This window comes from Diaphorina citri, unplaced genomic scaffold, assembly GCF_000475195.1.
Source record: "Diaphorina citri unplaced genomic scaffold, Diaci psyllid genome assembly version 1.1 scaffold1819, whole genome shotgun sequence".
Classification (NCBI taxonomy): Eukaryota; Metazoa; Arthropoda; class Insecta; order Hemiptera; family Psyllidae; genus Diaphorina; species Diaphorina citri.
In genome coordinates, this window is record NW_007379245.1 from 50,028 (window position 1) to 60,486 (window position 10,459).

A 10,459-nucleotide genomic window follows, 5' to 3' on the forward strand; every position below is an offset into this window, starting at 1 on the left:
GGTCCAGATTTCAATACCCACAGCACCCTGCAAAATAACACATCTTACTATGTTACAACTTGGTGGATACAGCTCCCATGGCGTAGTGATCACTGCGCTCACCTTGCACGCGGGAGATCCGGGTTCGATTCCCGGCGGGGTCATGAAATTTCCATCATGCAAATGATTGATTCCGTGACAGTGACTGGATGTTGCGGGGCCCATTCAGCCTCGTGAGGAAAATGAGTAGCTATGACATATAAATGCGCATAGCGACCGGTGCCAGCATATGAGATCATAACTGTTTATTATTATTATTTTGTGAAACAGATGAGTGATAAGGGGCACAATTCATTCATAGGTTGCCTCTTCTATTGGAGAAGGTAGCTCTATATTTCTTCAATCATTTCTCGCCACTTTGGTCTATCTTGCGCCAGCCTCTTGATTTCCCCGTATGTTGGTATGTTGGTCCATTCCTTGATGTCATCCATCCACGTCCTTCTCTGCCTTCCACGATCTCGTTTCCCTTCTATTCTTCCTTCAATGATAGGGGGCACAATACGTCCAATTAAATGCTGTGTTACACAAAAACTATTAAATGAGACATTAAAATACTTGCAATCAAAATATGAGTGAAAATTATTTGTCAATTGAAGCAATCAAACATGGGACCTAGAGCGCGAGCGTCCTTAAAGTAGAATCCATGGCTTTCATCATGAGACTTACTCTGTCCTGCGTGCTATCGCACGATCTTTTCCTACGGCCATGGAATTCTTGAACCGTGAGATCATAACTGTTTATTATTATTATTTTGTGAAACAGATGAGTGATAAGGGGCACAATACGTCCAATTAAATGCTGTGTTACACAAAACTATTAAATGAGACATTAAAATACTTGCAATCAAAATATGAGTGAAAATTATTTGTCAATTGAAGCAATCAAACATGGGACCTATTGTATCACAAGCAAACAAGGTTACCACTCCTCCAAAATGTAAATGAGTTGAAAATGATTTGAACTTTTTGAATAGTTCAAAGGCAAAACCTATCCTTTTTTTTTATTGACATTCCTCATAGGTAATACATTAATTGAAACCTTCATGGGTGTGGCATTTGTTTTCAACCATCCATAGAATAGAATAATAAGCAACTCATAAATTTCTTTGACATAGAATTTCATCACAAGATTGACATTCCTCATAGGTAATACATTAATAATTGAAACCCTCATGGGTGTGGCATTTGTTTTCAACCATCCATAGAATAGAATAATAAGCAACTCATAAATTTCTTTGACATAGAATTTCATCACAAGGTAGCACTACAAGTATCATTGTGAAATGATACTAAGTAACTTGAATTAACCCTTGTACATGCCTATAAGCTTTAAAATAACTAACATTTTGAACCAAGTACCTACCTACCTGCAAATCTTATATTATAAAAACAAGATCCATTCACTCATTCACATTTCATATTCACACACCGAATCTCGAGAACCACAACACCTAGAAAGCTGAAATTTGGTAGGAATATTCCTTTTATGGTCTAGGTGTGCAATAAGAAAGGATTTTGTGAAAATCTAAACCGATCCTGAAATATGATCAATTTTTGATCGCTAAAATCTCCACCATAAGAAATACACAGAGTGCAGAGACTGCGGGAGAGAAATGTTCTCCCCGCTCGCCTAATATTTGAGTTTCGTTTATGTTTTTAGTTTGATAAATACAAGTTCGGCCATGCCTTTTCCACAAGTTTGGCCATGCCTCGGGATGAACTAGCGGGATTCCGGAGCGAAGCGACGGAATTCAGCTAGTAAAATATATATATCCTTGAAAACAGTAAAGGTTCCTTATTCCTACCTGTTCATTTTCAACGATGTCTTCCAGATATATCTTATAGTCCTCATTGGACCTGGGGGATAAAAAAAAAAAAAAAAAAAAAAAAAAAAAAAAAACAAGTTCTATGAACGTCTCATGTGATCTCAGGTTAACATGATGGTTTGATAGTACTGCAGCATCATCATCAATCTATTAAGTGAATTAATAAGAGAGGGGACCTCCAAGTAGAAAGCTTAGCATTGCTTAATTAGAATTAAACAATATCAAACTATTTCATAATATGTATACAGGGTGACCAAATTATTTTAGAATTATCCATGTAAATCAATGGAGCAGTTGCATTTGGGTAAAATTTATGATTAAAAGGTTGATTTCTATGAGAAAAGTTGTGAAAAATCCAAATCGGAGGTCAAAACTCCTAAAAAATAAATAATAATAATAACTGTAAAAGGTCAAGAATTCAATTTTTATTTTCCGTCAGAGTTCACTGTGATGTCAGACTTCAGGAGATGCACAGAAACATATGCGCACAAACATGAATTGTGCAGAAATGCATGTGCACAAACAGATTAATGTGTTGCCTGTGAGGGAGCTTTGCATGGGACATTTGAGCGTACGGGAGCATATGCCATGACGTCAGAGATCAAGATTTACCGGTATTTTTTAGATCAATTTATCTCGGGATCTACAAGTCATGGAAGAAAAAGAAAAGCTCCGGAATCCCTCATTTTCCCAGCTTTTTGACTTTGAAACATCACCCAAGTAAGTGCAACTGTTCTATAAGGTTTTATACACAAATTAGACTCAATGCTAACAAATGTTTATCCTGTCTTCCTTCTCTCTTTGATTTAGAAATAAAGAGACATTAGTTGATACAGTTTTTCCTCTATTAAACCTCTTAGGGGGAAAAAAAATAGGGGAGGGAGAGAGAAAAATAAAAATTATAACAGAAGAAGGAAAGGAATGGAAAGACATTAAAATTTTCAAAGAATACTTTACTTACTGCATTCACTTGATTAAGGACCAAGTTTGATGTCAGAACACTTAAGCCCACAATAAGCAGAAACTGCCAACTTGTCTGACCCATCAGATTGTCTGAAATAATAAACAGAGAATAGAAGAAAATTGTGAATATCATGCTATGTTGCAGGTTTGTTTCCCACCTGGAAAAACTTTATCCTAAAAAGATAATTTCTACTTACTGTTGCAGTTCCTTTCATCAAACCTCTTCGAGAGAAAAGCACCCATCAACACAAATAGGTTTGAAAAAGAATTGGCAACTGCAGACCACAAGATTAGTAGGCATTGGGTACTATGTGCCTGTTACCTAATTACTACTTACCTATTGATATTGAACCCCTTTCAGCACAAGTATTTCTAGTTCTTGGGGACCGACCCTTTAATTCCTACAGGGGGAAGTTAAAGGTAATTTCCCTTGTTTATTTAAAAGGAATGTCCTAATAACTATGTGTGTTTATGAATGGTATAAAAACGAGGATGAATAATTTAAATTTCAAAATAGGTAAGTAGGCATGAAGTGAAATGTAAAATAAAAATGGGTTGGGATATTTGATTAGGTATGAAATATTACCGACCTACCGGTAGGGTATGAGATAACAGAATGATATCATAGAATCATATACGACATACGACTTACCCTATCAATATTAACAACTTTTGACAGTAGAATCCACTTTGAAGTTCTCAGGAAAAAAGAAATAGAATGTAAAAGTGACTAATTAGATTAGACAGAAATAAAATCGAAAATTTCCCGATTTCCTTCTTTTCAGCTAGGCAGATTTTTCGATTTTCTTTTTCCAACTTTTTCCAGCAAATTAAATTTCGACCAATCACTTTGCTCCGAATGTTTGTATTTCAAATTCAAGTTAGACAACCTACGAAAAAGAAAAGTTACCAACGGAGGAAAGGGGTCTGTTCACGTAAAATATTTTTGTCACCATTTTTGACCATCCATGGCCCCTCCGAAAACGACTTTCTGAGATTATTGGGTGCATTTTCCTTTCGGGAAACTGACCACTGGAAAATTGATTCTTCCATTTTTTTTGAAACCAGGGTCGTATCCAGAATTTGTCGAGGGGGGGGTCTAATTTACGGAAGTCCAGAGCCAGGGCCGTATCCAAGATTTTGTCTAGGGAGGGTCAAATTACCTTTAAAAAACTACTTACAAACTAGGGAGAACTTGATCCTACTAAAAAGAACATTAGTCATTAGAAAGTATTATGTTATCAAGGATATATAACTAAAAAAAAGAGGTTTGATAGGGGGAACTGTAACTGCTAGGGTCTTATCATCCCAAAATCAAAGAGAGAAGGAAGACAGGGTTTAATAACATTAATCATTACAATTATTATTTAAAAGACTTGTGACCATACTATTCCAGATAGACAGCATGCAAGACGTGAGTCTTGCTATTCACAAATACAAATCATACAAGGGACTGGCAAAAATTTGGATGTTGAAAATCAGGATGGTCCAGAAATCATTCAGAAATGGACCAAAGCAACAGACGATCTCACATGTTCAAGTTGGATATGACAGATGGGGCACAGCATGTGTATTGCTCAAACTCATTCACGAGAGAAACATCATTTACCCCGCTTGTAATTTCATGTGATGGTGCGTTAGGAGTGGAGTATGGCAGTTTTTTTGAAACATACTGCAAGAAGATTTAAGTGAAAAGTGGGCGAAGTCGTATTCATGGGTATTGGGATGGCTGAAGGTGAAAGTTGAAATATCGGTGGTGCGGGCGATTTCAATTAGAATGAGAGGTTCGAGGAAGAAGTTGAGATTCATTGAGTGTGGGTCTGGCTAGGGGACGTTGGGTCTGGCTATAGGGGACGTTAAACAGAGAGTAGACTAGCGTCTGGCTGTGGGACTATAAACAGGGAGGAGAACAGCTAACCCTAACCAGTCTAGCTTTTGGTCAACGTTGATCGACCTTTGATGAAACCATGTTGGCTGCTGACTATAGTATTAGAAAGAGGTTTATGAATAATGTCAAGGACAAAATTAACTATTAGGGAGTAGCTACGGTATACAACATCATTACAGTAAAGTCTAAATCAGGGGATCTCTGGGGGTATTTTTTGTCTGAATACTCTGAGGTTGTGGCCGTTGTGGTTATGTACCGGATTGGGTTGGGTTCGGACTAGTTGAGACAAGATATTGTTTCTACAGTTTGGCATGGGCGTGGTAACTTAAAAACAAGGTTAGTTTACCAACCTTGCCTATCGCAACCCGGTACATAACCACGACTTGAATCCAAGTATAAAAAAATACAATAAGAATAACTACATCTACTTTTCCAGACAAGGAGAATATAATGGGGGGTGTCGGGGTGTATATGAAACACTAGGGTGACTAGGGGAACACGAGGCTAGCTCGGTTACCTGTGTATAGCGCCGATACAAGTACCCGAAATAGAGAACAAACGGGGCCAATATCCAAACCAAGTAGATAGCCCACCAACCTGGCTTGTAATTGATACGACGCATCATACGCCCCCACACTGTATTCTATGTAGGAGGCATCAATTCAAACTCTTTTTATTATGTATTTCCCTTTCCCACGTTGGGATTTCCCGTTAATAAAATAACTGTGTGTGTGAGACTAGTTTTAACTTTTTGGGTATACCTAAAAAACTGATTACACAAAATTCAACTGATTGGCCATAAGGTGTGCGAAAATTAGCTGACTGACCTCCAGGCAATATGCAAAACGGCGGTTTACATCGTTTGGCGAAAGAAAATTTCGGAAAAGTCGTACCATTTTCCAGTAGTACGGAAAAACCACTTTCGGGATCATAAAACTCAACTGATTGGCAATAAGGAATATGAAAATTAGACTGACCTCCAGGCAATATGCAAAACAGCGGTTTACATCGTTTGGTGAAAGAAAATTTCGGAAAAGTCGTACCATTTTCCAGTAGTACAGGCATCGTACTCCTTATTGCCAATCAGTTGAGTTTTATGATCCCGAAAGTGGTTTTTCTTGTACTACTGGAAAATGGTACGACTTTTCCGAAATTTTCTTTCGCCAAACGATGTAAACCGCCGTTTTGCATAATGCCTTATGGTCAGTCAGCTAATTTTCGCACTCCTTATGGCCAATTAGTTGAATTTTGTGTAATCAGTTTTTTAGGTATACCCAATTTACAACAAGATTTTCTCATTGAAAATTAAAAATCAGTCCTTTATTCTCAACTTTTGGTAGGTACAGTATGATAAACTTCTAATGTTAGGGCAGGAGATCAGTTATGCCAGTTTTCATTTTCGAAGAACCGAAAAATATTGCAAATCAGATAGGTAGGTAGGTAGGTAGGTAATATTTTATTATTATTGTTGTTTATTTTTTGCTCTCCTGGAAAAATCATGTTTTTTTTTGGCACTTTTCACTGTAGCCCATAGCCCATAGATAGGTACCTAGGTGTTGATGGACGAAAAAATACCTACTTGACTCGCGGGTTTTTGTGTTTTTCATACGTACCTACCTATCTTTTTAAACTTTTTTTTTGTAATTTTTTCTGTTTATTAGTCAGTTCCCGTATTTTCCATAGATTTGGAAAAAAACCAGAACAAAGGTGTGTTCTGGCGGAACATTTGATTTTTGACAAAAATACGGATTGTTCTGGGAAATAACGTACGGTTGGCAACCCTATTTACGGGTCAAAGACCCCTAAAAGACATCTTTTAGATGAATTACAACTTACTTCAATATAGAAATTATGTCATTTATAAAACATAGAACATGATGGTTTGATAGTACTGCAGCATCATCATCAATCTATTAAGTGAAATAAGAGAGGGGACCTCCAAGTAGAAAGCTTAGCATTGCTTAATTAGAATTAAACAATATCAAACTATTTCATAATATGTATACAGGGTGACCAAATTATTTTAGAATTATCCATGTAAATCAATGGAGCAGTTGCATTTGTGTAAAATTTATGATTAAAAGGTTGATTTCTATGAGAAAAGTTGTGAAAAATCCAAATCTGAGGTCAAAACTCCTAAAAAATCTTATATTATAAGAACAAGATCCATTCACTCATTCACATTTCATAGTTCACACACTGATCACTCTATCTCGAGAACCACAACACCTAGAAAGCTGAAATTTGGTAGGAATATTCCTTTTAGGTAAAATTTATGATTAAAAGGTTGATTTCTATGAGAAAAGTTGTGAAAAATCCAAATCGGAGGTCAAAACTCCTAAAAAATAAATAATAATAATAACTGTAAAAGGTCAAGAATTCAATTTTTATTTTCCGTCAGAGTTCACTGTGATGTCAGACTTCAGGAGATGCACAGAAACATATGCGCACAAACATGAATTGTGCAGAAATGCATGTGCACAAACAGATTAATGTGTTGCCTGTGAGGGAGCTTTGCATGGGACATTTGAGCGTACGGGAGCATATGTTGAGTGTGAGGACGGAGCGGGAATGGTACAGTTGGATAATTGAATAAAGTAATATGATGATGAAAGTATATTGAGTGTGAGGACGGAGCGGGAATGGTACAGTTGGATAATTGAATAAAGTAATATGATGATGAAAGTATATTTACATCAATGTAAATGCATTTTCTATGTGTTTGGTGCTCACTGCAGCATTGTAGGATTTTTCCCAATATCTCAATAATCCTAAAATCCAATGTTTACCTACCATGCTGGCACCAGTCGCTATGCGCATTTATATAATGTCTTAGGTCGTACAAATCCACCTCCTTCTTGTTCTTCAAGTAACAAATTTACTTCAAATAACAACCCTCTACTTCTTCTACTAACAACTTTGCTTCTTCTGCTAACAACCCTACTCTTTCGCCCAAGAACCCTACCACTTCAGCTAGCAACCATACCTCTAATCCCAAACGCTATCCATCCCCTGACTTGACACCTCCGGCCAAACGACTCAACTCTGCCAGCACAGAACATCAGTCCAATCAAATGACACCTGACACCAATTTGCCCTCCTCCCTTAGCCACTCCCCCTTCCACATTAGCTCCTCCCTCTTCTTCTTCCACGCCGTTGGTTCCGCCCCTTACATCTTCACCGCCAACCAGAATGACTTTTAGACGGATCAAGGAGTCACCTCCGCCCTTCCCGTTTTGCATGGTGTTTAAATCATGCAAGGTGGTATCTGTGGAAAAGTTGTCGGTGGGGAAAGGGGCGTGGAAGCTCCCCGCTCAGATAAAGGATGGTAGTCTGGAGTGCCTCAATGTCGTGTTTAATGATGTGGTAAGCCTAAGCCATTTCAATTGTCTCTTTCTGAAAATGCTGAATCTCAATTCCTTCAATCTTCTCTCAATTTCAACTTTGCTATATTTTTCCTACTCAAATAAATAAATAATTGAATGTGAAGCCCCTAAGGAAAAACATAGCCAAAAGTTGAAATTGAGAGAAGCAGCATTTTAAGCAGACACGAAAAACTGGGAATGCAGACTTGGCCTTAATTTTCTGATCTCACCACTTTTATAGGACGACATTTTTGGATAGGAACTTGGCCTTTTTTCACATTTGTCTTTTTGTGGGGAATCTCACTCCTTTTTTGCTTATGAATGGGGTCGCGCTTTGCGCTCCCTTGTATACGATCGAGCTTCACACTCCCGTGGCTTTGCCCCTTGGGCCTTATATCGTGCCTGAGTTTTGTTTTGGAGAAAAAAGAAATTAAATCTGAAATAATAAACACAAAAAAAGTTTTGCTGGCCTCAAAGTGTGTTCCCCGTATCAAATCCGCCTATGAGCGGAGCCAAGAGCAACTTTTACCCAATTGAGGATTCTCATGTAAAAAATAATTCAACCTAACATAAATAAAACGAAGCGGTCAAAAATCACATTCACAAATCTGTTTTCGATTTTAAAATCCGTCGTGTACTTGCCGAGTTGCGTTTGAACTCGCGCTTTTCCTTTTCGAAGGATTTTTTTTTTTACCGCGCGGCGAGTGCTAATATTTTGACAACACTGCACGTGACGTCACGCCATAGTTGAAAAAAACAACAAAGAAACACTTGCTTGCATTTTCCATTTGAATATTTGAGACTGTTCTTTTTCGTCAGTTTTGAGCTTATTTCTAGAGCTAGAGACTTGAAATTTGGTATGCAGCTGTAAAATGTGACAAGGATGCGGCACGAAACTTTTGGTTAAGATCGGTGCAACGGTTGGCGGCATTTTACCGCTTTTGGGCGGTTTTCCGGGTAATTTAACAATATCTCGGGAACGGTATAAGCTAGAGACTTGAAATTTGGTATGTAGTTCACAAATGTGACAAGGATGAAACACAAAATGTTTGGTTGAGATGGTTGCTGCGCTTGGCGGTATTTTGACCGCTTTTGACAAATTTCGACCGTTTTTTGGCGGTTTTCAGCTATAGTGACGATGTATATTTGAGATGATGCTTATTTGAGTGTTCTTTTACCCTAACTTTTACAATATCTCTAACCGTTTTGTCGCTATAGCTGAAAACCGCCAAAAAACGGTCGAAATCTGTCAAAAGCGGTCAAAATACCGCCAAGCGCAGCAACCATCTCAAACAAACGTTTTGTGTTGCATCCTTGTCACATTAGTGAACCACATACCAAATTTCAAGTTTCTAGCTTATACCGTTCCCGAGATATTGTTAAATTACACCGAAAACCGCCAAAAAGCGGTAAAATGCCGCCAACCGTTGCACCGGTCTTAACCAAAAGTTTCGTGTCGCAATCTTGTCACATTTTAGAGCTACATACTAAATTTCAAGTCTCTAGCTCTTACCGTTCTCGAGATATTTTGTTTACAGTCAGACAGACACACACACACACACACACACGTTGCTGAAACTTTGGATTTAGCCTCTATTAGGGACCTAAAAACGTGTTTTGACACTAAAAACTGACCATCGAAAATTTGACTTGATTACATTACTTTCCTATAGGATAAGGAAAGTAACAAGTGCGCTAGAATCACATGCGTATAGACTATAGTAGGTCTACCTACTCGCAGTACTCGCCGTCTCGCCCCACTATGGCGTGACGTTACGCTAGTCATGCACTCAATGCACTGTTGCCACGTTTTGCGTTCGCGTTAAAATGTGCATATCTCGAGAAGTACATAACGTAACTGAAAAAATTTTGCGGTGTAGTTTTTTTAATTTTTTCTTCTTTCATATGAGTAAATATTTGAAAATCATGAGAATTGTCAATTTCAGATTTTTCCCTTTAATTACTCATCAAGACCTATAATCCTGCCAAAATTCAAGTTTCTACGACATAGGGAAGTGCTTCATAATTTTGATGAGTGAATTAGTGAGTCAGTCAGTCAGTCTTAAAATAAACAGTACAAACAGTACTTAAAGAGAATTATAAAAGCAACATTATATCCATACACGTCAAAACAACAAAGAGAAGAAAAAATGAAACAATTCAAAATCTTAAATTTTAAAAATCTACATAAACATATATTTTATTATCAAGGCACTATTACGAAGAACAACATAGAAGACTGCATACGACCTCAGATGTACTCACTCAATAGCTCAATACATAATTCCAACATACAATAATATACCTCTACGACAAAACAACAATAAAATACCAAGTTCCTAAACTTCTAAATGAGTTAACTGCCTCTTGAATTGAAAC

General features: G+C 37.5%; 1 long non-coding RNA gene across 1 annotated transcript; it reads right to left on the minus strand.

Moving 5' to 3' along the window:
• Positions 1-2,824: 2,824 nt before the first annotated feature.
• On the minus strand, positions 2,825-4,217 carry LOC113470777. Its single transcript, XR_003393713.1, has 2 exons — positions 3,480-4,217; positions 2,825-2,917 (listed from the first exon to the last, which is right to left on the minus strand). It is a non-coding gene; the product is annotated as an uncharacterized LOC113470777 (long non-coding RNA).
• Positions 4,218-10,459: the final 6,242 nt, after the last annotated feature.